At 38.6% G+C, this 27590-nt stretch overlaps 1 pseudogene; it reads right to left on the bottom strand.

Annotated features, from left to right (window-relative positions):
* Nucleotides 1-1977: 1977 nt before the first annotated feature.
* Nucleotides 1978-3017, bottom strand: LOC138163684 (farnesyl pyrophosphate synthase pseudogene; annotated as a pseudogene).
* Between the last annotated feature and the right edge of the window lie 24573 nt (nucleotides 3018-27590).

Here is a 27590-nt window from a genome sequence, read left to right as displayed (position 1 = left end):
TACCTGTAAAATGATGTGGGGTAGAACTAGATCTTTTGTAACAACCACTCTAGGGCATATGTCCTTTCCCTATTCTAAAGTCACATTCAGCTCTGACATGCCATGTTCTTGTCTCATATAGTTCTAATGTTCTATGTCCTATATTCTAAAGTTTCTTTCAGTATTAACATTTCCTCTTCTTTGTTTAATATCCCTCCTATCCCCTAAATAGAAACCACAACCCATTCTGCCAAAAGACGGTCTTGGAGGATTCTTGTTACATTCATTTCATGGCACAGGTTTTCTCCTTGGTAATCAACATCTACTAATGTGATCATGTGAATACTATCAAATGAGAAATAGTTACACCATCAAACAGGAGACATATCCTTTGGAAAAAGAGTCAAAGGTTGCAAACTTTCTCTTTCAAGCATTATTTCCATAGGGGACCATCACAGTCTATTCGTTATTAAATTGATCAATTAGCCTTGAATAACAGGGCATGTGGTGGCTGTGGAGTTTACAATATTTTACTATTTTCTGTTCCCTTTCTTTGCAGCTTCCAGGTTATAAATCTTACAAGCTCTTGTGTCATTTGCTTCCATTATAGTACAACTAGATTCCTCTTGACCTATAAGTTAAGTCTCAATTTCTCTGATCAGAATATTAATTAATGAATTCCTTCCTTTTTTTAAAGAACCATAATTAAGAACATATCCTCTCCTAACTCCACACATAGTCCCTTGCCCTTCCAGGCCCCCTCCTCAAATCCAACTCCTTGGTCACTTCTGATGTTTGTAGATCATCTTTGCCATTTCTGTAAAGCCAAGCATGAGCAGCTTTCCAGAAGAATGCTACTGTGAACAGCTTTTAAGGTTCTGATTACACTATTATTATATTATATAGTATATTACACTATACACTAGTATAGCAAACACTCTATTCCATAACAAATCAGAGCCAAACATTCACAGTAAATCAAGGTACAGCATTCACATTACAATTTATCACAGAAAATCAAAATACAGCATTCACAACAACTTATCACAAAAAATGGCCACATAGTTTTCACCACATTGGTCACAAAGTTTTCAACAAAGAACAATCATTTAGTAATCAATCATTCAGTCATCCTTAAGGAGGTTTGCTTCCTCAAGGAACACAAAATACAATAGTCAAAGTTCTCCACTCTTGGAGAATACTAAATTACAAATCAATTACTATTTAGTCATCATTCACTATTCAATCATCAGAAAATATATAAGCCCTGCACCCCTAGGTCACTAGTAAATTACAGTTTCTCAGTCAGTACACAGTATCCAAATAAAGTCTTCTTTCAGCTTGACTCAGGGTGGTCTCTCAGATTCCCTGAATCCCCTTCCATGGTCCCAGATCCTACCTAGATTCACCAAACTGTCACCTGGATTCAAAGGCAGACAGCTCCCAGGTCCTTGTCCAGCTCTTCACACATTTCCTGTTCCACGCTGAAGCTCACAGTATCTAGTCTACCTTAAATCCTTCACAGTTTATGTTCCTGGGAAGTCAAGGCTTAAGAGAGCCACAAACAGATTCATGCAAAGTACCAGCATTACAGTCATGCTTGCTCAGTCTTCAGCAGTTCTGCCTGGCTCTCAGATTCAGCAGAAGTTTCAGTTCCTTCCCAGAATCAAAATCACCATATCCAGGTTCTCCAAATAAAAATCATTCTCTCCAAGCTGGGAAGGGGGTGGGGGGGGGTGGACAGGGCTTTCCTCTTCAGCCTCCCAGGCAGGCAGCAGCTTTTGCCTCCACAAAGCTTGCTCCAAAAACATCTGTCTCTCCCACTCTGGGGATTTTCCTTATATAAACACAATATTAGGTTCCTTTTGCAACCAACCCCTTCCTGTTACATCAGCAAAATGGATTCATACCTTCTGTTTCTTTAACAGAGGCTTGATTAATTACTAAGTGTTAAGTACCTGTTACCTTTGCCAGTACAAAGGGATCTTAAAATTCAAATTATATTACCATTATAATTTCCAAGAAGATAGAAGGGTCTGAATGCTTCTCAATGATCCCCATCAGTCTACTGTAACTTTCTTCATCAAACCTGCTGAAATGAGCAGGCAATTCAAGTTTTTCATGCAGTTCTTTCCCTTTGGTAACCTCTTTTGGATCTTTCTGTCCACAGCTCTCCTTCAACATCTTTCTTTGCTCAGATGATGCCAGCTGAAGGCACTTCGCCACCAGCCAGCTGCTTTTGTTGTCCTGGATGTCAGTACCAATCTTGCCAGTCACATTGGGGTCACCAAAAAAGGTCAAGGTAATCATTATGAATTTGAAAAAATTCACCCATCTCCAGAAGGATGTTCTTGTCATTGTTGTGTTCTCTTCTCCCAATCTATGCCTGCCATGAACATAGGAGCAGTAAGTAGTGAGTAGAAAGTAGAAGGAGTAGAAAGTCATGTTGTATTTGACAATGGTCTTATATCTTTGCTCAGTGAATCTGGTAAGATCAACATTGCCCTGAGGTCTGTGATAAGATCAAGGGTTTGGTCAATCTCAGTGTGGGAAGTGCTCTGTAGGAAGAGTTCCATGAGGTTTGGGTAACAGGGCTGCCCATAGCAGTAATGCTTCAGGAGGCAGTAGGTACAGGCTTTCAACATGTCATCATTGAAGGCATCCAAGCCAATGTCAGGCTTCTTATACCTACATGGCTGTTCCTGGTGAGTAAGAGAAGTATCCATGATGTCATCTATTACTAGGAAGAAAACCTGGAGCAGTTTCACAAACCAGCAGACTGTTAGTGCTCTCTGTAGACTGTCAGCTTCCTGCTTTCAGGATTCCACCAGCTGCCCAGAATACCATGAGCACTGAATAGCATCAGTTGTATTTTTCCCTGAAGGGCATTTTACTCTAGGACATCCTTAAGCCCAGCTATGGCATCTAGCATCTCAGGATGCCCACCCCATTTTCAGTCAGGATCTTTACAATCTAGAGAAATGTTGGATGAAGTCTTGCTCCTCTTGGGAAGAAACTGACTTCTGATCTCTCTTCATTCTGGTACCTGGATGCAGCCACAGTCTTCTCTGGGGGTGGGGGAAAAGCAATTAATGAATTTCTTAGTGGGAAGATTCCATCTTTTTTTTAAAATACTTTATTAACTTCTGATTTACATCATTCATTTCCACCAGATTTTGAGTTACAAATTTTCTCCCTGTTTTTCCCCTACCCACCGCCCCAAAATAGCAGTCGCACAAGATATCCCCTCCTCCAATCTGCTCTCTCCCATATTTTCTCCCATACCCCTTTCGACTTTTCCAGTGGATCTCTATGCCCCAGTGCCTGTATATCTTCTTTCCCAATTATATGTAAAATAGTATTAATAATAGTACATATATATATATATATATATATTTGAGTATTTGATTTTAAAACTTTGAATGTCAGACTCATTCCCTTCCACCCTTGTCTCCCACCCTTACTGGGAAGATAAGCAGTTAAGTATAGGTTGTACATGTGTGGCTAATGCAAAACAATAACATAGTAGATATATTGTAAAAGACTGACCCTATTTTCCTCCCTCCTGTACCACCTATCACTTCTTCTATTCTCTACTTTGATCCGGTCCCTTTTCAAAAGTGGGTGCTCCCAGCTTCTTTGCCCTCCAGCCTGCCCTCCCTTCCATCATCCCCACTCTCATCCACTCCCACCCCCTACTCTGCTGGAGTGTGACATACCCAATTTAATGTGTATTTCATTCCTTCCTCAAGGCAAATTCAATGGGAATAAGGTTGAACCATTCCCTTTTGCCTTCCTCTTCTTCCCCTCCATTGTAAGCATTTTTCCTTGCCTCTTCTATATGAGATCGTTTACCCCATTGGGTCTCTCCCCATCTCCTCTCATTATATTCCTCTCTCACCTCTTATTTCCACCTTTAAAATATCATCTCTTCCTGTTAAATTGGTCCTGTGCCCTCTATCTATGTATACCTGTAAATATATATACACACATTCACATATGTATTCATATGCCCAAATACCCTCATATGTACACATATATGTGTATATATATATATATATATTCCCTTCAACTACTGAGAAAAGTTTCATAAATTACAATTATTGTTTTTTTTTTTCCATGTAGGAAGGTTAATAGTTCAACTTTGATAAGTTCCTTATGATTTCTTTTCCCTGTTTACCTTCTCTTGCTTCTTGTATCTGAATGTCAAATTTTCTATTCAACTCTGTTTTTTTTCAGCAAGAATGCTTGAAATTCTCTATTGCACTGAATGACCATATTTTCCCCTGTAACATGATACTCAGTTTTGCTGGGTAGGTGATTCTTGGTTTTAATCCCAGCTCCTTTGACCACTGGAATATCATATTCCAAGCCCTTGATCCCTCAGTGTAGAAGCTATCAGATCCTGGGTTTTCCTGATTGTGTTTCCACAATATTCAAATTGTTTCTTCCTGGCTGCTTGTAATATTCTCTCCTTAATCTGAGAATGCCTCAACCTAGCTATAATATTCCTAGGAGTTTTCTTTTTGGGATCTTTTTCAGGGGGTGTAATGGAAATGCAAATTTAAAGATCTTCCCTGCCCCTAGCCTAAAGTGCACCTGGAGTCTGGGGTGGGAGGCTTTTCAGTTGATACTTTTTGATTGGCCAGTGGGTCCAAAAGGTTGTTAGATTCTCTGAGCCAGGAGAAGGCTATATAAGCCCGGATGTGTAGCTTTGTTTTGGGGGCTCACTTTGAGAAGTGTTCTGTGATTTGATCTGGATTCTGGGAAGCCGTTGTCCAGAGACCCCACGGCTTTGAAAAACCCAGATGTTGAAACCCAGATGTTGATTTGGTATGGATGTAATGGTTGGACAGTTTGGAAAGCTGTCTACTTGATCTGTATCTGTCTTGATTATTCTGCCTGTATAATTTGAAGTTCAGGGTGCTGACCTTTTCCCCCTGAAGGAGGTAAAAGATATATGTTTGACTGATTAAAGTAGGCTTGTTAACCCATTTTGAGTTGCTTTCCTTTATCAAAGCAGATCTAAGAACCTGTGTGAGCAGCTGTAATGGGAATGAAAATTTGGAAGATCTTCCCTGGACCTAGGCTAAAATGCACCTGAAGCCTGGGGAGGGAGGCTTGTTTTTCAGTAGATACTTCTTGATTGGCCAGTGCGTCAATAAGGTTGTTACATTCTCTGAGCCAAGAGAAGGCTATATAAGCCCTGATGTGTAGCTTTGTTTTGGGACTCACTTTGAGAAGTGTTCTGTGATTTGATCTGAATTCTGGGAAGCCGTTGTTGAGAGTCCCCCGGCTTTGAAAAACCCAGATGTGGAAACCCAGATGTTGACTGGGTATGGATGTAATGGTTGGACAGTTTGGAAAGCTGTCTACTTGATCTGTTTCTGTCTTGATAATTCTGTCTGTATATTTTGAAGTTTGGGGTGCTGACCTTTTTCCCCTGAACAAGGTAAACGATATATGTCTGACTGATTAAAGTAAGCTTGTTAACCCATTTTGAGTTGCTTTCCTTTAAGAAAGCAGATCCAAGAACCTGTATGGGCAGCAAACCCTGAGGACGTGCTTGGGGTGCTTGCTGCTACAGCAGCCACCCTGGGAACGCTGGGGTGCTAGCTGCTACAGGAGGTGATCGGTGGATTCTTTCAACCTCTATTTTGCCCTCTCGTTCTAAAACATCAGTGCAACTTTTTTGAGAACTTCCTGCAGGATGATTTCTAGGTTCTTACTTTGATCATGGCTTTCAGTTAGTCCAATAATTTTTAAGTTATCTCTCCTGGATCTATTTTCCAGGTCAGTGGTTTTTCCCATGAGATATTTCACCTTGCCTTCTATTCTTTCATTTGTTTGGATCTCTGTAAGAGCATCTTGATTTCTCATAAAGTCATTAGCTTCTATTTGCTCCAATCTAATTCTGAAGCAATGATTCTTCTCATTTAGCTTTTGAGATTCTTTTTTTCCATCTGGCAAATTTGGCTTTTAAAGGTATTCTTCTCCTCACTGCCTTTTTGAGCCTCTTTAGCCATTTGAGTTAGTCTATTTTTTAAGGTGCTATTTTCCTCAGTCAGGCTGCTGACTCTCATTTCATAATTTTCTTGCATCATTCACATTTCTCTTTCCAATTTTTCCTCTACTTTTCTTATCTGCTTCTTAAGGTCCTTTATGGCCTGTAACCAGCTCATATTTTCTTTTGAAGCTTTTGGTGCAGGAGTTCTGACTTCACTGTCTTCTTCCTGTTCCATGCTTTGTGCCTTTTTGTCCCCAAAATAGGAGTGTAATTTTGGAATCTTCTGTCTGCTTTGTTTCCTTTACCTGGTCATGTTGCCCCTCATTCACTTGACGCCTGCCCTTTTTGGCACAGTAGGACTCTGCCACCAGACATGGGACCTTTCATCCCAAACACTGGGGTTTTCTCAGCTGCTGGAGGTATTAGATGGGTGCCCTCTCTTAGGTTTCCACATAATCTGGCAAGCTGGACACACACCCCAAGACCTCCACCCTAGATTACAATCCAGATCCAAGCAGGTTAAAGCAATAGAGATTCAAGCAGGTTAAAGCAATAGAGATTACCCCTCAGACTTGTACTTGGTCCCCCTACACTCTGCAGGCCAGGAGCTGAATCTGCCATGTGGCACTGGCTAGCTGTGCTAGGTGTCTCAGCAGCTTCTTGCCCTGGGGGCAAAAGCCATGCACTCCCACTTACTGGGTCCCAAAATCCAGACTGCCCTGATCTCTCACTTTGTCCTTTACATGTATGTGTTGATAAATCTGGGAATGGCCACAGCTGCTGCTAATCTGAAGTTCCTCAGTCTGTGGGTTTATCAGGCCCACCCTAGGGCTAAAGACTCTGCATGGGGCTGGGCTCGGCTCCCAGAGCACTCCTCTGCTCTGGCCTGCCCAGCTGTTCTCAGCAGGAATTTAGATTCTCTGTGTCATTTTGTGGGTTCTGCAGCTCCAAAGTTTGTTTAGAGTCTCCGTTTACATGGATTGGGGAAAGTGGAAGCCAGAGCCCAGCGAAGGTCCTGCTTCTACTCTGCCATCTTGACCCTGCCCCCGGCTTCCACCTTTTTTGAATACTCTGCTGAGCCAAAGGACATCCAAAACACTGCCTGTTTATGCTACTTATGAGATGTCATGATGTGTGATCATCATTGAAAATTCGAAACAATGGCAGATGGGGCGGCCAGGTAGCACAGCGAGTAAGAGCACTGACTCCAGTGTGAAGATGACCTGGAGATCGAATCCTAGGCTCAGACACTTAGCACCCACCCAGAAACACCTGGCCGTGTAACCTTGAACAAGTTACTTAACCCTGATTGCTTAAAAAAAAAAACAATAGCAAATTTGTGGGTACTATTATTCCTGAGTCATTGGTCTTTAGAGAGGTATAGCAATAAAGTATCCAAGTTCCAGACTTGGTCAAAGCAAAATCTTGGTTTGTAATTTTGCTTCTGTAGATCAAAAATAGACTCCTTGAGGGCAGGGACTTTCATATGCAGTTTCTATATACTCAGTGCTTGGAACATAGTTGGTTGGTTGTTGTGCTTCATTATCAGAGAGGACAAAAATAACATCGCTATGTTAGTGTAAGTTACAATGTGTCTGTCTGTGGATAATCAGACCATTAGGAGCTCAGAATGCTATATCACAGGTTGTCCACAAATAATCCATGTTAACAGCTGAGGTGGATTCTCTAAATTTGCGTATCTCACTTTTTTTAGTTCCTTCAATTCTGTTTTGCTCGTAGAGCACAGCACTTTCTCTGAAGAGGGCACATCATTCTGGGTGACCCTAAGCTAGTATCTCCCATATCCCATAATTGATTCCAAAGTTCTTAAAAGAGACTTTGAGAGTGTCCTTGTCTGACTTTTTCTGACCACCATGTGAGCATTTGCCCTGTGTGAATTCTCTATAAAACAGTCTTCTTGGCAAGAGTACATTTGCCACTTGAACAATGTAGTGAGCCCATTATAATATCTGGAACATAGTAGGTGCTTAACAAATGTTTGTTGTTTGATTTATTTTACTTTTCCACATGTCTGTAATCAGGGGCAAATCATTTCACTTTTTTGTGCCTTAGTTTCTTCATCTACAAAACACAATTGTAATAGTGGGAAAATATCTGCTTCAGATTGTCATTATGAGGATTAAATGAGCTAAATGGTACATTATAAACCTTCAAATGCTATATTAGGAAACATAATTACTGTTTAGAATTGAAAGTTTATTTACCCAAGTTAACAGAGGGCAGAGATATCAACTTTTATATCAAAAAATTTGAAAAACCATAGTATGTATCTGGACATTGTTACCTCTGAGTACATTGATGTTTAAATTTGGAAAGAACTTTAGTAATATAACCTTTGGTCCTCTTAAATGATCTATATGTTTATGTAACCATGGAGGACTGAAAGTATGGTTTCATTCACTCTCACTTTTCCATCCTTCCATATGTCCTTTGAAGCAAAAATAGCTTCAAGATTAAATAAAAACACATATAAAAATGAATTCCCATATTTTTTGCTTAAAGTATCTATGTACATTTAATCCTTATAAAAAGATTATGTAAGAAATCCCCCCATAGACACACACATATTCATATAAACATGAACAACCATATGTACACACAAACCAGAAATCAAAGATTTGGAAGAGACTTTTGAATTCATCAAACCCTATCCTCTAATTTCATAGTGGATAAAACCAGAGCCCAGTGAAGTTTAGAAACTCCCCAAAGTCATGAAGGCAGAAGGATCACAGGCAAAATTTGAATCCAAACCCTTTGGTTCCAAATTCCTCACTTTCATCTCTACCTTCTTCTATACTATTCATCATTCAGTATGTATTTCGAATGGCACCTACTCCCTAAATCCCTCTCTCATACACCAACTTTTGTCACATTCACATGTGTAGTATATTTATTTGTATATGTGCGTATTATTTTCTTTAAAACCCTAATCTCTTTGAAGAAAATATTTTTCATTTATCTTTAACCCTCTCCTCACATAGTTAACTACATAATAAATAAAGCTTACTGGATGGAGTGAAGATAATAACAAACAACAATTATACATTCTCTTTAATTTGTTCTCACAATTCGACAGCCTATAACCCTGGCTCAAGTAGAAACCATATCCCTGATCATCTCACTGTAGGTGACCTTTGAAATCAGGAATTAATCCTATATCACTGTATATGTGTGTCATGTTATATACAATGTGAAAACTGAGTAGGGTCCTTACAGATTACTTATTCCAATTTACACTTTGTTTTCCCTGTATTTTAGATCAGGAAAAGACCTTATAAATCATATAGGCCAGGGAATCTTAACCCTTTTTGATTCATGAACCCTTTTGGTAGGATGGTGAAGCCTATCAGCCCCCTTTGCAGAAAAATGCTTTAAACTCATAAAACAAAATATATGATCACAAATGAAATAATTGTATTACATCATTTTAAAAAATAAATTATTGGGTTCCAGGTTAAAAGAGTACTTAAGCTAGTCTAACCTTCTCATTTTACATATCCAACAACAGTAGGATCAGAGATATACATCTGGAAGAAACCATAGAAACTGGAATCCATCTCTTTTAAGAAGAAAACATTGCGAGGGAGGAGAGGGGGAGTCAAGATGGCAGAGTGAATACAGCAACTCACCTTAACTCCTCCTTGAATTACATCAGCAACCTCTAAAAAATGAATCAGAACAAATTTTAGAGTGACAGAATCCATTGGGAGATGGAGTGTGGAAGATTCCCAGTCCAGGAAAGTGTACATGTAGGACTGGGCAAGGGGAGTGCAGAGGGCACAGGGACTGCACCAATGTGGACCAGAAAGCAGACCACAGCAGAGAGGGAGAAAGCCCTGGCCAGTAGATTCATCCACCACAAGGGTGATTCACAGAAATCTCACTGCAGGACAGAGGTTCTGTCAGAGCTGGGTAAGAGAAAATTCAGGGGTGGCAGCACTGATAGCAGCTCCTCCTGAGACTATCAGGCCATAGCCTGGTTGTTTAAAAATCATCTACTTGAACTTCCAGGAGCCAAGATGGTAGATAAATCCTAGCTGCTCTAATCCCCCTCCCTGACCCTGAAAACCCACAGATTATTGCCCCAGTATAAAATCCTGGAATAGTGGAAACAGCAGCAAGCTTGAGAGTCCTAGAGGAAGGTTGTGACTGAATCTGTGCAAAGCCTTAAGTGAAGGGAGGGAGGCATGCTAACAAACCCCATCTCAGCTGACCAGAGGGGTATCCCGAAGCCCAGGGTGGTGGAGCCAGCAAGCACTAACACCAGAAGCCCAGGTGTGCCTTAGCACAACCAGGGGAATCTGCAGACACCAGTGATACCAGCCACCAGCTGCTGAGCCTACCTGAGCTGTAGCCCAGGGTAACAAATCCAGAAACCTAAAGTGCCAAGACCATCCCTCCCCTACACGTTACTCTGTGAGCCTCAGGGTAACTCAGGGAAAACAGTGAGAATCCTGGCATTGGCTTCAGTCTAGGCACCTAGAGGCTACAGCACAAAATGAACAACCAGGCCCCTAGCTCCCAGCTTGAGAACCATGGGTCAGAGCCCTCTGTACCCTAGAGCAGAAGTCCACTTTAAAAGCCAGGAAATAGGCAATCACAAGGAGCCAGAAACAACTTGTAAAGGGAAAACAAAAATCAATTGAATCTTATTATTGTGAAGAAGAAGAATCACTTTCAGGAGACACCATTGACTCTACATCCACACCTGAGACCACAGAAGGAAACATGACCTGGTTCAAGCCCATAAAAGCATTCTTGGAAGAGCTCAAGAAAGATTTAAAAGCCATATTAGGGAGGTAGAAGATAAATTGACCAATTCTTTTAAAATGACATTGGTCAAAATGGAAAAAAAAGTTTTGCTGAAAAAAACAAATCCTTAAAAAGTAAAATTTGGAAACTGGGATGGGAGGTTCAGAATATAACTGGAGAAAATACCTCCCTAAAAATGAAATCTGAACATACGGTAAAGGAGCTTCAAAAACTGAGGAAAATAATTCACTAAAAATTAGAATCAGTCATGAAGCTAATAATTTTAGGACACATCAACAATCAGTCAAACAAAACATAAAGATTGAAAAATTAGAATAAAATGTGAAATATCTCATTGGAAAAACAACTGACCTGGAGAAAAGATCTAGGAGAGATAACCTAAGAATTATTCATCTACTGGAAAACTGTGATGAAAAAAAAAACAGCCTGAACAACATCCTCCAGGAGATTGTCAAAGAAAATAATCCAGAGGTCCTATAATCAGAGGATAAAATAGTTATTGAAAGAATTCACTGGACTCCTGAAAGAGATCCCAAAATGAAAACTCCAAGAAATATAATAGCCAAATTCCAGAATTATAAGGTCAAGGAGAAAATACTTCAAGCAGCCAGAAAGAAACAATTCAAATATTGTGGAACTATAGTCAGGATCACACAGGACCTAGAAGCTCCCACATTAAAAGATCAGAGGGACTAGAATATGATATTTTGTAAGGCAAAAGAGCTTGGACTGAAACCAAGGATCAAATACCCAGCAAAAATGAGCAGAATCTTTCAGGCAAGGTGATGGTCATTAAATGAAATAAGGGACTTCCAGATTTTCCTGATAAAAACACCAGAGCTTAATAAAATTTGATCTCCCAAAACAAGACTCAAGAGAGACATAAAAAGGTAAACAAGGAAAACACACACAGGCACATAACTTGTGATACAATAAGAGAAAACTTTATATCTCTACATGGGAAGCTGATATCTGTCAATATTGAGATTTATGTAATTAGCAAAACATTTAAAAGGGATATACATAGATAGAGTGTGTGGGTATAAATGAACTAATCTGATGATTTAAAAAAAAAACTTATTAAGGGGTCCAAAGGAATGTGATGGGATAAAAGGAAAGAAGGGGGCAGAAAAAAGTAAATTGTGCCACTCAAAGAGGCACAAAAACATACTATAGAAGAGGGAAATAAGGGAGGGAGAAGAACATCATATGAACTTTACTCAAATTGGTTGGTTCCAGGAGGAATCAACATAATCAGGTAACTTTGGGATTCGAATGTGAAAAGACACAAAACTCATTATAGTAGAGGGAAAGGAAGGAGGGAGAGGAGCATTGTATGAAATTTACTCTCATCGGTTTGCGTTCAACGAAGAAATGACATACTCTGTTAAGTACAAAACTTTATTGTACCCTACAGACAGTAGGAGGGGAAAGGGGGAAAAGGGGAGGGGGTATTTAGGGAGGTGTAGCAGAAAGCACCCCAGCGTCCCCAGGGTGGCTGCCAATACAAGTTCTTGGATCTGCTTTGATAAAGGAAAGCAACTCAAAATGGGTTAACAAGCTTATTTTAATTAGTCAAATATGTATGGTTCACCTAGTTCAGGGGAAAAAGGTTAGCACCCCGAACTTCAGAGTATACAGCAGCTCTTTTTGTGGTGGCAAAGATTTGGAAATCAAGGCGATGTCCATCAGTTGGGAATGGCTGAACAAGTTATGGTATATGAATGTAATGGAATACTATTGTTCTGTAAAAAAATGAGGAGCAAACGGACTTCATAATAACCTGGAGAGGTTTATATAAACTCATGCTGAGTGAGAAGAGCAGAACCAGGAGAATGTTATACACAATTACAGACACATTATAGGTGTGATGACTAACTTGGATAGACTGGGCTCCTCTCAGCAATTCAAGGTTATAAGATAACTCCAAAAGGCTCATGGTGGAAAGGAATATCCTCATCTAGTGGAAAAAAAAAAAAAACCACTACAGAGTCTGAATGCAGATTGTAGCACAGTACTTGCTCTTTTGTTTCTGTTTTATTTTGTTTTGTTTCCTCTTTTTCATTGTTCACTCCACTATTTATAATCCTTTTTGATTTATTGTGAAGGTATTTGTAATTCCTGTATTTGAATGCATGCTGCCATGGGGGAGAAGGGAGGAGAGTGAGGGGGAGAAAGTTTAAAACTCAAGGAACTGTGGAACTGAATGTTGTAAACCAAAAGTAAATAAACAAATTTATTTTTTAAAAAAAGAAAACACTGGGGCTTAAGGGATGAAGTGAGTTTTCAAAAACTGAAATTAAGAAGCAAGTCCAGGAATTGAACCCATATCCCATATCTAGTGATAATAAATCCAGGTTTCTTTCTAGTGTGTTATTCTGCAAAGCAAAGGAAGGGAAGTGACATCTAAAATCATACCACTAATTGGTGGAAGAGCTGGGAGTCAAGTCAAGTCAACAAGCATTTATTAAGTGCCCCCTATATTCCAGGAACTGTGTTAAGTGCTTAGGACTTATTATTTTTTTTTAATCTGCCCCTTCTCTCTAAGAGCTCACCTTCTAATTACTCAAATTCAAAGCTGTGTGAGGTTTTTTCCACTAAGCCATAGAGCTTTCCATTATTTTCTCTTAGTGGGAGAAAATTAAATCATTGATGGTAAGTTCAACAAACCATTATAGACTTCAATATACACATTTGCATAACAATACTTTATACTTTATTATTACTTCTTATAAGGTCTTTCATCCAAGTTCTTAATAAGCATTCATTAAGATTAATGTTAGACACAAATGATATGCAAATCACAAGTTTTCAGATGTATTAAATAAATTTAATTTTTCTGGTCATGGGGCTTTTCTTAATTCTCTAGGAACATTTCAGAACAAGAAGGAGTTTTTGTTTCTTTCCATTGCTCTGGAAATTTAGGATATTTATGATTTCATACAGTCAATCAAGACTCTGTTGTATGGTTTTCCAGGAATTGAGATTTAGAATTGGGGAGTTTGAGGAGGAGGAAATAGGAGTCAGACAACTTGATGCTTTATTTTTGCCTAAACAATGTTTTACATCTTGTGACATCAACTAGTATATCAACAGCATTACTTCAGTTGACTTTCCTTATTTTCTCTTGACAGTGTCCTCAGGGTTGACAAATGGCCTTGCTTTAGTGTGGAGAGAAAGTATTTGAGAGCTATATATAAGTTTATGAAATCATCACATACAACAACGACAGAAACAAGAAACAAAAGGTTATTACCTCAGCAGCCTCTTGAGGGATGAGTCTGTGGAGGTTTTATTTCTGCTCTGCCTAATATGTTAACCCTTTATTGAAAATCACTTACATTGATTATTTATTTCTTTATTTTTGCTTCACATGATTTATTGCTGAGATTGGAATAGGTTGTAAATTTAGAATTAGGTAGGAGAATAAAATGAAGTAATGAATACAATAGCAGACTCAGAATTAGAATTTTGTGTATGGGTTAGAATCCTTCCTCACATACTTACTACAAGAATGACCCTTGGCGAGTCATAGAACCTCTCAGCCTCAGTTTCCTCACCAGAAAAATAAGATTGGATTGAATGGCCTCTCCAAGGTCCTTTCCATCTCTAAATGTAGGATCCTATAATCCTGTAAATCACCACCCCTCTTACTACACCAGTACACTTATCTGTAAAAGAGACTACCTTGGCCTCTAAAGCTTTTTCCAATTTCAAATCTATGATACCAGGCAGAGAGCAATAGATGAAAAACTAGGAGTTATCTCAGAAGTTATCTAGTACAATCTCCTCATTTTACAGGTGAAGAAACTGAGGCCTAGAGAGGGAAATTGTTTTCCCAGGTCTCAGGAATATTAAATACCTGGATTGGTAATAGAACACAGGTAAATCCCTATCTTCAAAACCAATGTTCTTTCCTCTACACCATGGAGCTTTATCTATAGACTGCTCAATGGCAAAAATTATTAGTTGAGGGTCAACAATTACTCTTTTAAAAAAAAGAAAATCAAATAAATATTATTATGTGATTCTGGAAATTCAATGAAACAAGGATTTTTTATTACCTATCATGTATTAGTCGTAAGGATGACAAAAATAAGAAAGATATTTTCTTAGGGAAATAAATAATTATATTTATCTGGAAACTTGTGGTTGTCAAACTCCTTTCCAGATACCATAGGTTTAGATCTGGAAGGTGTATTAGAGGTCATCTCCTTCCTACTATAAATGAAGGAACTGAGGATCAGAAAAAGAAAGGATTCCATAGAGATCCTATAGCTAGCAGGGCAAATGCTCAATTCCTGGTCTGCTGATATACTGACTCCATATCTATCACTAATTTGAAATGTCCATTGCTGATTTCTAATCTCTTCCTTTGATACTGGCAAAGACTCATAGAGTAGGGACTGAATGAAGTATTATCCCCATTCTGAAGATGAAAAAAGTGACTTTTGTCAATAGACAAATGTTATAAAATTTTTAAAGGGTGCATTTTGGGAGGCCAAGCCTTCTGCCTCCAAATTTGTTTTTATACATTGTAAAGAAGAAAAGAAAGGGGGGAGAAGTGTGATTAGAACTCTTGAATATTGTTTGAGGTTTCAAGAGTCTAATTGTGTTTTCACTGGTGTTCTTATCTATAAAATGGGTATAATAATAGCATCTGCCTTACAAGCCTGTTGAGGATCAAATGAGATTTTTTTTTAATGCAAAGCAATTTTCAAATTATGTTTCAAATCTAAAAGCACTATATAAATACTAGACATCATAATCACCATCATCATCATCATCATTGTTGTTGTTGAATGCCAGATATGATGGTGAGCTTAAGTAGAGCTCATCTGCCCCACCCCAAAAAAATCAAGAGTAGGAAATCCACAAAATATTCAACAAAAGGCAACCATTTTCTAACCAAACCATGTTCTTGTTGCAGCAAACAGAAAGTAATAATAGTCAAATTCCCACCTGCACCTTGAAGTTGTTTGGACTTAATTTAAGGCATCTAAGTGCATGCAAACAGTTTTTCTATAATATAGCTCTGGCTCTGTATTTGATTATCCAATGTGTACAAACAAATATGATTCCATAAACTCATGCAGTATGTATATCATTTTTCTCCTGGAGTAGACTAACCAGGAATTTCCTAGAGGAATTTAGGTTATGAAAAATGTTTCTCTTGTTTGACAGCTTCAGGGCCTCCATAAAGCACTCTTAAAAGTCTTTCCCTCCCCCAACCACAAGTGAATAGAAAATATACTAGCAAGTGTCCCATAAAAAATGTAAGCAATCTTAAGAGCCCCTATTAGTGAATGTGCTATCAAAGAATTAATCTAAAGGCTGTTTCACTAAGGTTGATTGATTAGCTAAGATAATTCCCCCAAATTCATATTTTTCCCTTTTCTTTCTTTCTTTCCCTTTTCCCTCTTCCTATGCTCTCAAAATATAATATTCTTCTCACCTTCATAGACCATAAAATCTATGAGAGCAATAATTATGCTTAACCTAAGTTTTGTGCCTTCTCTAGTTTCTGTTTCAGGCATTGGAAATATTAGTTTTGCACAAAAAGAAAAGGGGATTGATCATGTTCAGGAACCAGAGAGCAGTTAAGAGTTATTGGATTATAGAATGTATATATGAGGATGTGGTTGGAAAAGTAGAATATCAGAATTTAGAGGGCTTTCAATTTTAGGCAAAAAGACTAAATTTTCCTCATCTGGAAGTGGGAAGTACCTGAAGATTCTATAGCAGGAGAATGACAAGAGAGGCCCCATAGTAACATAAGAGCTACAGAGATTATAATCCAAAAATCTCAGTTGAAATACCAGCTCTACCTGTATTTACTTTGATAAGCTTAGGCAAGTCCTTCAACCTTTCTGGGTCTCTTGTCTCTTCATCTATATGATCAAGTCTTTAGTTAATATGGACCTCTAAGATTCCTTTCCATTTTACACTTGTGATCTATGATTTTAAAATGTGTTTATGGAAGAAGGGGAGGAGAGAAAATGGAAAGTGGGAAATATCTGTTAAGAATCAGATAATGCTTGTACCAGAGTGATGACAGAAGGCACATTGAGGAAGGAAGGAATTCATGGAGCACCCTTGTAAGGGTTATGGGATTTAAAGATCTTTGCCTTATATCTCATTTATTTTTCTGAGATCAGGTCATACAAAAAGCTCAATTTAATATGAACCTTTCATGTTTTAGTAAATATTTACTCATTTCAATTAAGCTGTAAGTTTAAGTGGTAGACAATTAGGGGAAATGATTTTTTTTTTATTTTATTTATTTTGAATTTTTTGTTTCATTTTTAATAGCAGAAATCTTGTTTTCCTCATTTCTAAAATAATAGTGATTAAAGTAATTATTTTTAAAATCCAGATGTTAGCTTTTTTTAATTCATCCACTCTCCCTTATTTCAGTATTGTTAATCACTTTTTTTGTTTTATATGATTTAAGATTTAGTTGGAGTTTTTCTGATTTATTACATTCCTATTTTTTTAATTGTATGTCCAGTTTATTCATTTATTCCATTTAACACCACAATACCCCTAATATATACTTTTGATACTGCAAAATGGACCACAATATATTTGGAAAGTATCCTCACAAAAACCCACTTGATATACTCAAAACCCCAGACCTTTCACTCCAAGAGAGGTATAGAAAAATTAACATGAAAAAAAATAAAAAAGATTGATAGACATTCTTAAAAATTGTGATAAACAGATCAGAAATCTACAGAAATATTTCTGAAACTAGGAGGAATCACTTTACCAAAAATTAATTAAAGACTGACACCAATAGATTTGTCAGATGTTACTGAAAGTGGTTTAACTTTGAAACAGTTAAGATCCAAGAACAGAATTAGCATACTCATGAGTTCAGCCAACAACATGTCAAACTAATAGCAGAGTCATGTAGATTTGTTAACAGAAACAGAGGGTTTTACCATGGTAATTCAGCACCACAACTTTGACCTCATAAATTACAACAATGCAGTTTTTAAGGAACCTATAAGTAGAGATCAATGTAAATTACACAAGGAAATGACAGAAGTCATATAACACATCAGTAGGGACTGCCTGAATTAAGCATTATTTCTGACACATGTGACCTTGGACAAGTCACTGACCATCCCTAAAGCTGTTTCTTCCATCATGAGATGAGAAGATTAGACCAGAACATTTCTGAAGTCCTTTCTATCTCTAGATTTGTGATTCTATGACTCTTAGCAAGATTCAAAGTCGTGGCTATAATTAAATATCTGAAGCTCACTCTCTTTCTTGAAATAACAGATGGCAAATCTCTAGACTATAAATACAGACCTTAGAATATCCTTGATAATTCAAGAAGCAAAATATACTGGATGGAGTCCATCATCCTAAAATAATCCAACTGCTTCATTCTATAGAAAACAGAATAGAAAAATAATTGAGGCCAAGAGAAGCTTAGTGACTTCCCCAGGACAACACACTCATTAAGTATCTGAGGTAGGAACAATGCCATAGCACTATGGCCTACATTCACCTATTGATATATTTTTTTAATATCCTTAAAAACAACAATTGTAATAGATAGAGTTATATCCAGGATTCATAATCTGTAAATTGGGCCAAATGAGAAAGCTTTTAAAATATGGAGACTTAAACAAAACAAAACAAAATAATGTGGGAAAAGGATGAAGTACCTATCATGCCATACAGGAGTTGTCTTGAGTATGTTTTCAGGGGGAAATGGAGGGAAGGAAATAAGTATTTATGTAATACCTACTATGTTTCAGGTGCTATGCTAAGGTCTTTAAAAATACCATATTTGATCTTCACAACACCATGAAATGGATGGACTTATTATCCCCATTTTAGGGTTGAGGAAACTGAGACAAACAGAGGTTAATGGACTTATCCATGGTACTTCACCATTGAGTGTCTGAGGCCAGATTGAATCTCAAAGCTTCCTGACTCAAGGCCTAGCACTCTATTCACTCTACCATTTCACTACCTCATAAGGGACTCTATGTAAGTTGAATTTACCTCTTAATACTTTTATTCAACAACTAAAAGCAGCTGATTTATTAACCTATATAAAAGTCTCCAGAGAGGCAAGCACCAACATCTGGGTTTTCTAAGCTATGGGGGCTTAACAGTTGACCAGAGTCTCATCTAGCTAAATCACACAACTCTTCCCAATGTGAGTCCCAAAGCAAAACCTCACATCAGGATCAGTCAACACTCAGACAATTTCATTAGTTGCTACTCAGTATTCATTGAGAGTTCTATTCATCTTGACTTGAGGTAGGCTTTCAGCTCCCTGGATCCCCTTCCATGGTCCTGGCTCCTACCTGAATTCACCAAACTGTCACCTGTGTTCAAAGGCAGACAGCTCTCAGCTCCTTGTCCAGCTCTTTGTGCAGTTCCTGTTCCCCACTGAAGCTCACAGTGTCCAGTCCACCTTAAATCCTTCACAGTCTCTGTTCCTGGGAAGTCAAGGCTTAACAAAGCTATAAAAAAAAACAACATACCATCACCAAAGTCATGCTTCCTCTGGCAGCTCCTCAGCAGCTCCGGCTGGCCATTGGGGATCTTCAGCAGAAGTTACCCAGAAACAAAAGCACTTCATCCAGGTTCTCAGAATAGAAATCACTCTCTCCAGCCTGGACCTCTCTTCCTCAGCCTCCAGAAGCTGGCTCCAAGAAGTTCTGAAATTCCAAATAGGACTTTTCCTTATATACCTATTAATTCTTCTCTATTCTGCCCCTTGATATTACATCAGCAACTTCCTGTTACATCAGCAACAGGGGTTCATAGCTTTTGTTTCTTAACAAAGGCTTGATCTAATTAATTTCAAACTAGGTGCAAAGTACCTGTTAGCTTTGCCAATACAAAGGGATCAAATTACATTAGTATTAAATAGTACAATGAGGATTTTTTTTTAAACATGCAGTAGTTTAGAGAAGAAGCTAGGACACTTGTTATTGGGATAGTTGAGAAAGTCTTCATGTAGAAAATAGCTTGGGTAGAAGCAGGACCTCTGAGTGGCTTCAGCTTTCACCTTCCTGAATAAATGTAAAAAGAGGACTCTGAACAAATTTTGGAGATGTACAACCCACAAAATGACACAGAGAAGCTAATTTGCTGCTGAGGACAGCATGGCAGGCTGGAAGGAATACACCAGCTCAGCACTCTGGGAGCCAAGCTCAGGCCAGAGTGAGCTGGAGGTTTTAGCCCCAGGGCCGGTCTGACCAGCCACTGCCTGAGGGAGTCCAGATCAGCAGCAGCTGTGGTTGTTTCCAGAATTATCAACAAATAGATGCAAAGGACGAAGTGAGAGGTCAGTGCAGTCTGGACTTTGGGACCCAGTAAGTGTGAGTGAGTGGCTTTTGCCCCTGGGGAGAGAAGAAGCTGAGATGCCCTGCACAGCCAGCCAGCACCATGTGACAGCTTTAGCTCCTGCCTGCAGAGTGTAGGGGAACCAAGCGACCAGTCTGAGGGGCAATCACTCTTGCTTTAACCTGCTTGGATCTGGATTGCAATCTAGGGTGGAGGTCCTGGGGTGTGTGTCCAGCTTGCCAGAGGATGTGGAGGCCTCAGAGAGAGCACCCAACTAATAACTCTGGCAGCTGAGAAAACCCCAGTGTTTGGGACAAAAGCTCCGTTGTCTGGTGGCAGAGTCCTATTGTGGCAAAAAGCCCAGGTGTTAAGTGACTGAGCGGCAACATGACCAGGCAAAGGAAACAAAGCAGACAGATGATTACAACATTAGACTCCTATTTTGGGGACAAAAAGGAGCAAAGCATGGAACAGGAGGAAAACAGTGAAGTCAGAACTCCTGCAACAAAAGCTTCAAAGGAAAATACAAGCTGGTTACAGGCCATAGAGGACCTTAAGAAGCAGATAACAGAAGTGTAGGAAAAATTGGGAAGAGAAATGAGAACAATGCAAGAAAATTACAAAATGAGAGTCAACAGCATGACTGAGGAAAATAACACCTTAAAAATAGACTAACTCAAATGGCAAAAGAGGCTCAAAAAGGCTGTGAGGAGAAGAATGCCATAAAAAAGCCGAATTTGCCAGATGGAAAAATAATCTCAAAAGCTCATTGCGGAGAATCATTGCTTTGGAATTAGATTCGATCAAATGGCAACAAATGACTTTATGAGAAATCAAGATGCTGTTAAACAAATCCAAACAAATGAAAGAATAGAAAGCAGTGTAAAATATCCCATGGGAAAAACCACTGACCTGAGAAAAAGATCCAGGAGTGATAATTTAAAAATTATTGGACTACCTGAAAGCCATGATCAAAGTAAGAACCTAGAAATCATGCTCAAGAAAGTTGTCAGAGAAAACTGCCGTGATGTTTTAGAACCAGAGGGCAAAATTGAGGTTGAAAGAATCCACTGATCACCTCCTGAAAAAGATCCCAAAAAGAAAACTCCTAGGAATATTATATCCAGGTTCTGGAATTTCCAGATTAAGGAGAGAATATTACAAGCGACCAGGAAGAAACAATTTGAATATTGTGGAAACACAATCAGGATAACCCAGGATCTGGCAGCTTCCACAATAAGGGATCGAAGGGCTTGGAATATGATATTCTGGAAGTCAAAGGAGCTGGGATTAAAACCAAGAATCACTTACCCAGAAAAACTGAGTATCATGTTTCTGGGAAAAATATGGTCATTCAGTGGAATAGAGGACTTTCAAGCATTCTTGCTGAAAAAAAAGGAGTTGAATAGAAAATTTGACATTCAGATACAAGAAACAAGAGAAGCATGAGAAGGTAAACAGGGAAAAGAAATCATAAGGAACTTATCAAAATTGAAACATTAACATTCCTACATGGAAAAGCAATAATTATAACTTATGAAACTTTTCTTGGTATGAGAATTGAAGGGAATATACATATACATATACATACATACATATATATGAGGGTATATGAGCTTATGAATAAATATGTGAATATGGGTATATATGTTTACAGGTATATATAGAGAGGGCACAGGACCAATTTAACAGGAAGTGTTGATAGTTAACAGGTGGAATTAAGAGGTGAGAGGGAAATATAATGAGAGGAGATGGGGAGAGGGAATGGGGTAAATTATCTCATATAGAAGAGGCAAGGGAAAATGTTTACAATGGCGGGGAAGAATAGGAAGGCAAAAGGGAATGGGTCAACCTTATTCTCATTGAATTTGGCTTGGAGAGGGAATGAAATACACACTAATTAGGGTATCTCACCCTACAGAAGAGTAGGGGGGAAGGGGATGAGAGGGAGGATGATGGAAGGGAGGGCAGGCTGGCAGGGAGGGAAGTTGGAAGCACCCAGTTTTGAAAAGGGATGGGATCAAAGTAGAGAATAGAATAAGTGGGAGGTGGGATAGCAGGGAGGGAAATATAGTCAGTCTTTTACAATATGTTATATAACAACTATGTTATTGTTTTGAATTAGCTACACATGTACTACCTATACTGAATTGCATTTCTTCCCAGTGAGGGTGGGTGACAAGGGAGGAAGGGATTGAATCTGGAATTCAAAGTTTTAAAATCCAATGTTTATATATACTATTATTAAAATTATTTTACATGTAATTGGGAAATAAGATATACAGGCTACAGGCACTGGGGTATAGAGATCCACCATGCCCTACTGGAAAAGTTTAAAGGGGTATAGGGGAAAATATGGGAGAGAAAAGATTGGAGAAGGGGATATCCTGTGGCACTCCTATTTTGGGGTGGTGGGTAGGGGGAAAATGGGGAGAAAGTTTGTAACTCAAAATCTGGCAGAAATAAATGATGTAAATCAGAAGTTTATAAAGCATTTGAAAAATGGAAAAAAAGAAGAAAACTTGAGCTCTGCAGAAAGTATAGTATAAAGAAAGCTAGCCTCCAGACCTGGTTCAAATACTTCCCTGTCATGGTTTAGACCTAGGCTGGCTGAGTATTCAATCACTGACAAGTCTCTCCAATAGCATAATCTCCCAGGGCAATTTGATGAGACTCTATGTTGACTCTTCCTCTAAAACATACAGGCCTATAGGGTAAAGATGCTTCTTTTTGTCATCATTTCAGAGCTGCCTAGCATTGTTCCTGGCATGGGAAGTCCTTAATCATTGGCTGATGATTGCTATGTTGTATTTTTTTAATCAGAACACAAAAACAAGAGCAAAACGATGACAACCACATCATGTTTTCCATCATTGTGATGATAATGACAATAACTCCCATGTATATAGTACTTTAAGTGTATCCAAATATATTTCAGTTCACAATCGCAGTATCTAGAAGATCGCAAGTGTTTAATAAATAATTAATTCCTCCACTTCTAATCCTCTTATGTAGAGTATCCCAAAGCTCTCTCAGAATCTTCACAAGCTTACCATGTCTTCTTGTCCTTGTCCAGTGAGTACATATCCCTCCTCTATCATGAGCATCTAAGAATTAAGCAAAAGGAAACTCCATATTTTATTCCTTAATTGAAGATGGGGCACTAACCAGTAGTAATTGATATGAATCACCCTCAATCTTGCCTTAGAGGCATACTCAGGATTCTGAGGGGGAGTTGTATTCTTCCTTTGTCACCTGACTGCTCAGAAAGGGAGAGGGATTAGGGTTTTCATTCTTTATGAGAGCTCACACTTAACTGAACAGTATGACTTTGATTTCTTATTTCATACTGTATGAACAGTATCACTTTCTTGATATATGTTTATAGGGTTCAGTTTTTAAGGTACATTATAGACTCAATAGGGCTATGTGGGTTCAATTGGGAAATTAACCATGGTTTAATATGATGGTTTTATGGCCAAGTCTGCTCTAAACTATAAACAACCAACTTAAGTATGTGTTTTTTTTCCAAGTTAACCCAGTTGTAGGTATTTGCCTCCCTGTATAAAACAATGGTCTACACCCCCAAAGAGATTATAATGGAGATATGTAATTAAAATCAACAACTGTTAAACAATGAGTCACCTAGGTAAGTGATGAAGTCTGGTTTGTATGTTCACTGTTGTTGTTCAGTTGTTTTCAGTCGTTTCTGATTCTTTTTTAACCTATTTGTGGTTTTCTTGGTAAAATGTCTGGCGTAGCAAGCCATTTCCTTCTCCAGCTCATTTTACAGATGAGGAAACTGAGGCAAACAGGATTAAGTGACTTACCCAGGATCACACAGCTAGTAAGTATCTGAGGTCAGATTTGAACTCAGGAAGATGAGTCTTCTTGACTTCAAGCCCAGCACTCTATCCATTGCTCTACCTGACTGTCCCATATGCATTAGTAAAGTCCATAGCTTCAGAGATTCCCAGGCAGACGTGACCTCAAAGAAAATCTAATCCAAGTCTGATTTTTTTTTGCTTTTTTTGGGAGGGCAATTGGGGTTAAATGGCTTGCCCAAAGTCACATGGCTAGCAAGTATGTCAAGTGTCTGAGACCAGATTTGGACTCAGGTCCTCCTGATTTCAGGGCTGTTGCTCTATTCACTGCACCACCTAGCCACCCCAAAAATAGCCTCATTCTTATAGAAGAGAAAACTGACTCCCAGAGAAGGGAAATGATTTATTCAAAAGCACAGTTCTGGTAAACGTCAGAGACTGGCCCCCATAGCAACACTCTTGCAATCATTGCACACTGCGTTCCCTCAGAGGAGAAAGAAGAGACCAAGAGCTAATGTAGCAAGGAAGCTCTTCATGGAAGTGAATATCATTTACAATATTTTAACACCAACAACAGCTTTAAAAATCAAAGAGGATTGGTTCAAGATTTAGGTTCAGAAAATATCTCATTTTGTGACCTTGAGCAACTCATGTTCCTCTGTGCCTCAGTTTCCCCATATGATAAGTATAGCTTTAATAGAAGTTCTCACCTTTGTGCATGTGTTATGGTCTCTTCTAGTAATCTGGTATAGTTCACGGATTCCCTTCTCAGAATAAGTTTTTAAATAAGTGAAGGAAAAGCTAAAACCTAAATAGAGGTTTAGTTTTTTTAATACATTTTTTTTCTATTCAAATTCACAGAAATGCTCCCCTCAAATTAATACCCACAAAGGATTTATGGTTAATGACTCTTTCTCTGAGGTCTCATCTATCATTATACTCCATGTTCTTACCACACTCCTATGCATTTTAAAAGTAAGGAAACTGAGGTCCACAAAGGAGAAATGCAACGGCCTAAATATGGAAATACTCAGATTTAACCCAAACTAGACCAAGTCTTCACAATATAATGCCTATTGCTCTTCCCAATGGTCTACCTTGTCTCTAAGGCGTATAAACAAAGGCCTGAACTCAAGCCTTCAAGGAAAGCCATTTGGCTCATAATTCATTAACCTTCTTAACTACATGCTTGAAATGAATCATGCAAATAACAGTTTAAAGTGAATTACCAAAGTAATGAAGATTGAATGTTTATTAAGTGTCTATGGCTATATTAAACTGAAAGAGGAAAAAATTAATTTATATGCCATTTTAATCTATATAGTAATTGGTCTCTCTCGTGTATGGTTATCCAGGGTTTGGTTTGGTTTTTTAATAAAAGGAATTCTGTGGAGCTAAGTTCTCCCTGATGGAAAGTTGAAATAGAATTAAGCAGTAGTAAATAAGTGGATAGAATTTTACACCACACATAAATTCCCATACCTAGGTTCAGGAAGAGTGAATTTGACCAATTTCTTGAGCCACAAAATACTGAGGCTGTTACCTCCAAAGATAGTCCAAGAAGAATAAGAGAGCAGCAATTAAGCCTGAACCTTAAATTACTTTGGAAATATGTGGCAGTTCTTCCAGGCCGCGCATAATGGGACAATACATTCCTATGAAGTTCATTTCAATTATCACTGCTGGGGTCTGTGGCATTTGGGTGTCCAGAATAGGAGGTATAGGCAATTTACATCCAACAGCCCATTATGTCTCTTCCCTTCGGCAGCCATCTGTATCAGAAGATAAGTTTATCTTCCATTTTCCTACGCTAACACAGGGGCAGTGTCCGTTAATCTGCCAGAATGATTTCCCTGTGGTCAGAGATTTATTCTTCTAAACAAACAGTCCTACATGCAGCAGCTCAAAGCCTCTGTCAGGTATGAGACAACATCCTCTTTGGCCAGTGAGAGATCTTCACCCCATTTCCTAGTAGAAAGGAGAGACTAGGTAAGAGGAGATGAGTTTAATCTTACTTGAATGACCTCCTTCTTCCTTCAAATTTCCCATCACCACTCTGCCTGACTTTTCCCACCCGAGTCCTTAAGGAATGTTCAATTCCTCGTGCTGTCTATTTTGGGACCTGAATAATTCACACCAACAATGCCCTGTGGCTTTACAAAAGGTCCTCTGCTCTATCAGTGTCCCAGCAAGCGCAAATGGCATCGTGTACAACCTTCCTGTTCCTCCTTTAACCTATCCAGCCTGGAGTTTAAATATTAGATGGAACATGTCCCAAATGGTAAACGTACATCACAGAAGAGCAACATCCCTGACTTAGCTGTAAGCAGGGTGCTCTGCTTGGAGCCACGGGTGCCTTCATGTCTTTTTCATTTCTTGCTCTATTCACCCCCAACATCTCTGACTGGCAGAATGCCCAATTGCTAGGAAAATAGCAATTGGCAAGCAGGGGGGCTCCTTTGACTAGTGGGGCCCCTATCTTCCTTTATAACAGATCGCCCAGCAGGATTTTAGAAAGAAGTCACAATAGCAACCTCCCTTGTCTAGGCTGTGATAAACAAGTATGACAGTCTCCTTGTGCAAAGCAGGGGAGAGTCCTCTCATCTGTTCACCCCTGCCGCATCACCAGGCTACTCCATTCTGAGTGACGCACATGAGAGATTTCCTCTGACAGATGCAAGCTGGTTATACTCTTGATTCATGGCTGGTGCTGCTTTATTTTGGCTGTGCCTGGGCAATGCTGCAGGGCCTAATGCACTCACATCATTTTGTGTCAAGCTAATATGAGCCAGTAGGAAGTCCCTCACACATGTTTGCTTTAGACCAGGAAGGCCCTCACCATAAGGACATTAATCAGCATTCACACCAGAGCCTTGCTTTCCCCAAACATATGCTGGTGAGTCAACTCTAGACAGTTATTACCAGGAAGATAAAGGTTTGGGAAATGGTGGCCTGAGACCAAAAGAAAGAAGACTCACTTTCTTTTAGTCCCTCTTATTGGCAGTTTACAATTGTGAATATAATTGTACCCTAATGAACTTTCCATCAGTGCTAAAGCCTTCTGAATAGTGCACTAATTTATGAATGACAATGTATAAAAACGTTAACAAAAGTATTTATGGCTCCCCGCTATTGGATTTCAAGACCTCTTCTTTTTCCCTTTAAGAGGAACATTCAAGTATTAAATTGTAATTTTTTTAATGTTGAAATGTTTTTATTTATATCACCTTCATTTATAAAACATGTTCTTCCTTTCCTCCATAGCAAACCATCCCCTCTGACAAAAAACAAAAAAAGAGAAGAAAAAAATTAACTAATATATCTACTGAAAATATATACAGTGTTATACCTCAGCAAAGAAAGGCGGGAGGTGTATTTCCTCACCTCTAATCTAGGGCTAAGTTTAATCATTTTAATCGCATAAGGTTGAATTTTTATTTTGTTGTTTTTCATTGCTGTTATCATTCTATGCAGTGTTTTCCTGGTTCTTATTACTTTAATTTGCATTAGATCATTTATGTGAGGTCATACTTCTCTGGATTCTTCATATGTACAATTTATTACAGGATAAAAATAGAATATTACATTTATGTATCATTTTTTTGAGAGCTCACCCCAATAAATGGTCATCAATTTTATTTGCAGTTCTTAAGGAAGAATAA

Source organism: Petaurus breviceps, unplaced genomic scaffold (genome assembly GCF_028583685.1).
Source record: "Petaurus breviceps papuanus isolate PSGF00001 unplaced genomic scaffold, PetGlider_PUasm1.0 188, whole genome shotgun sequence".
NCBI lineage: Eukaryota > Metazoa > Chordata > Mammalia > Diprotodontia > Petauridae > Petaurus > Petaurus breviceps.
Note: the sequence above shows the minus strand (reverse complement) of the source record. Positions and strands in the feature narration are given on the sequence as shown.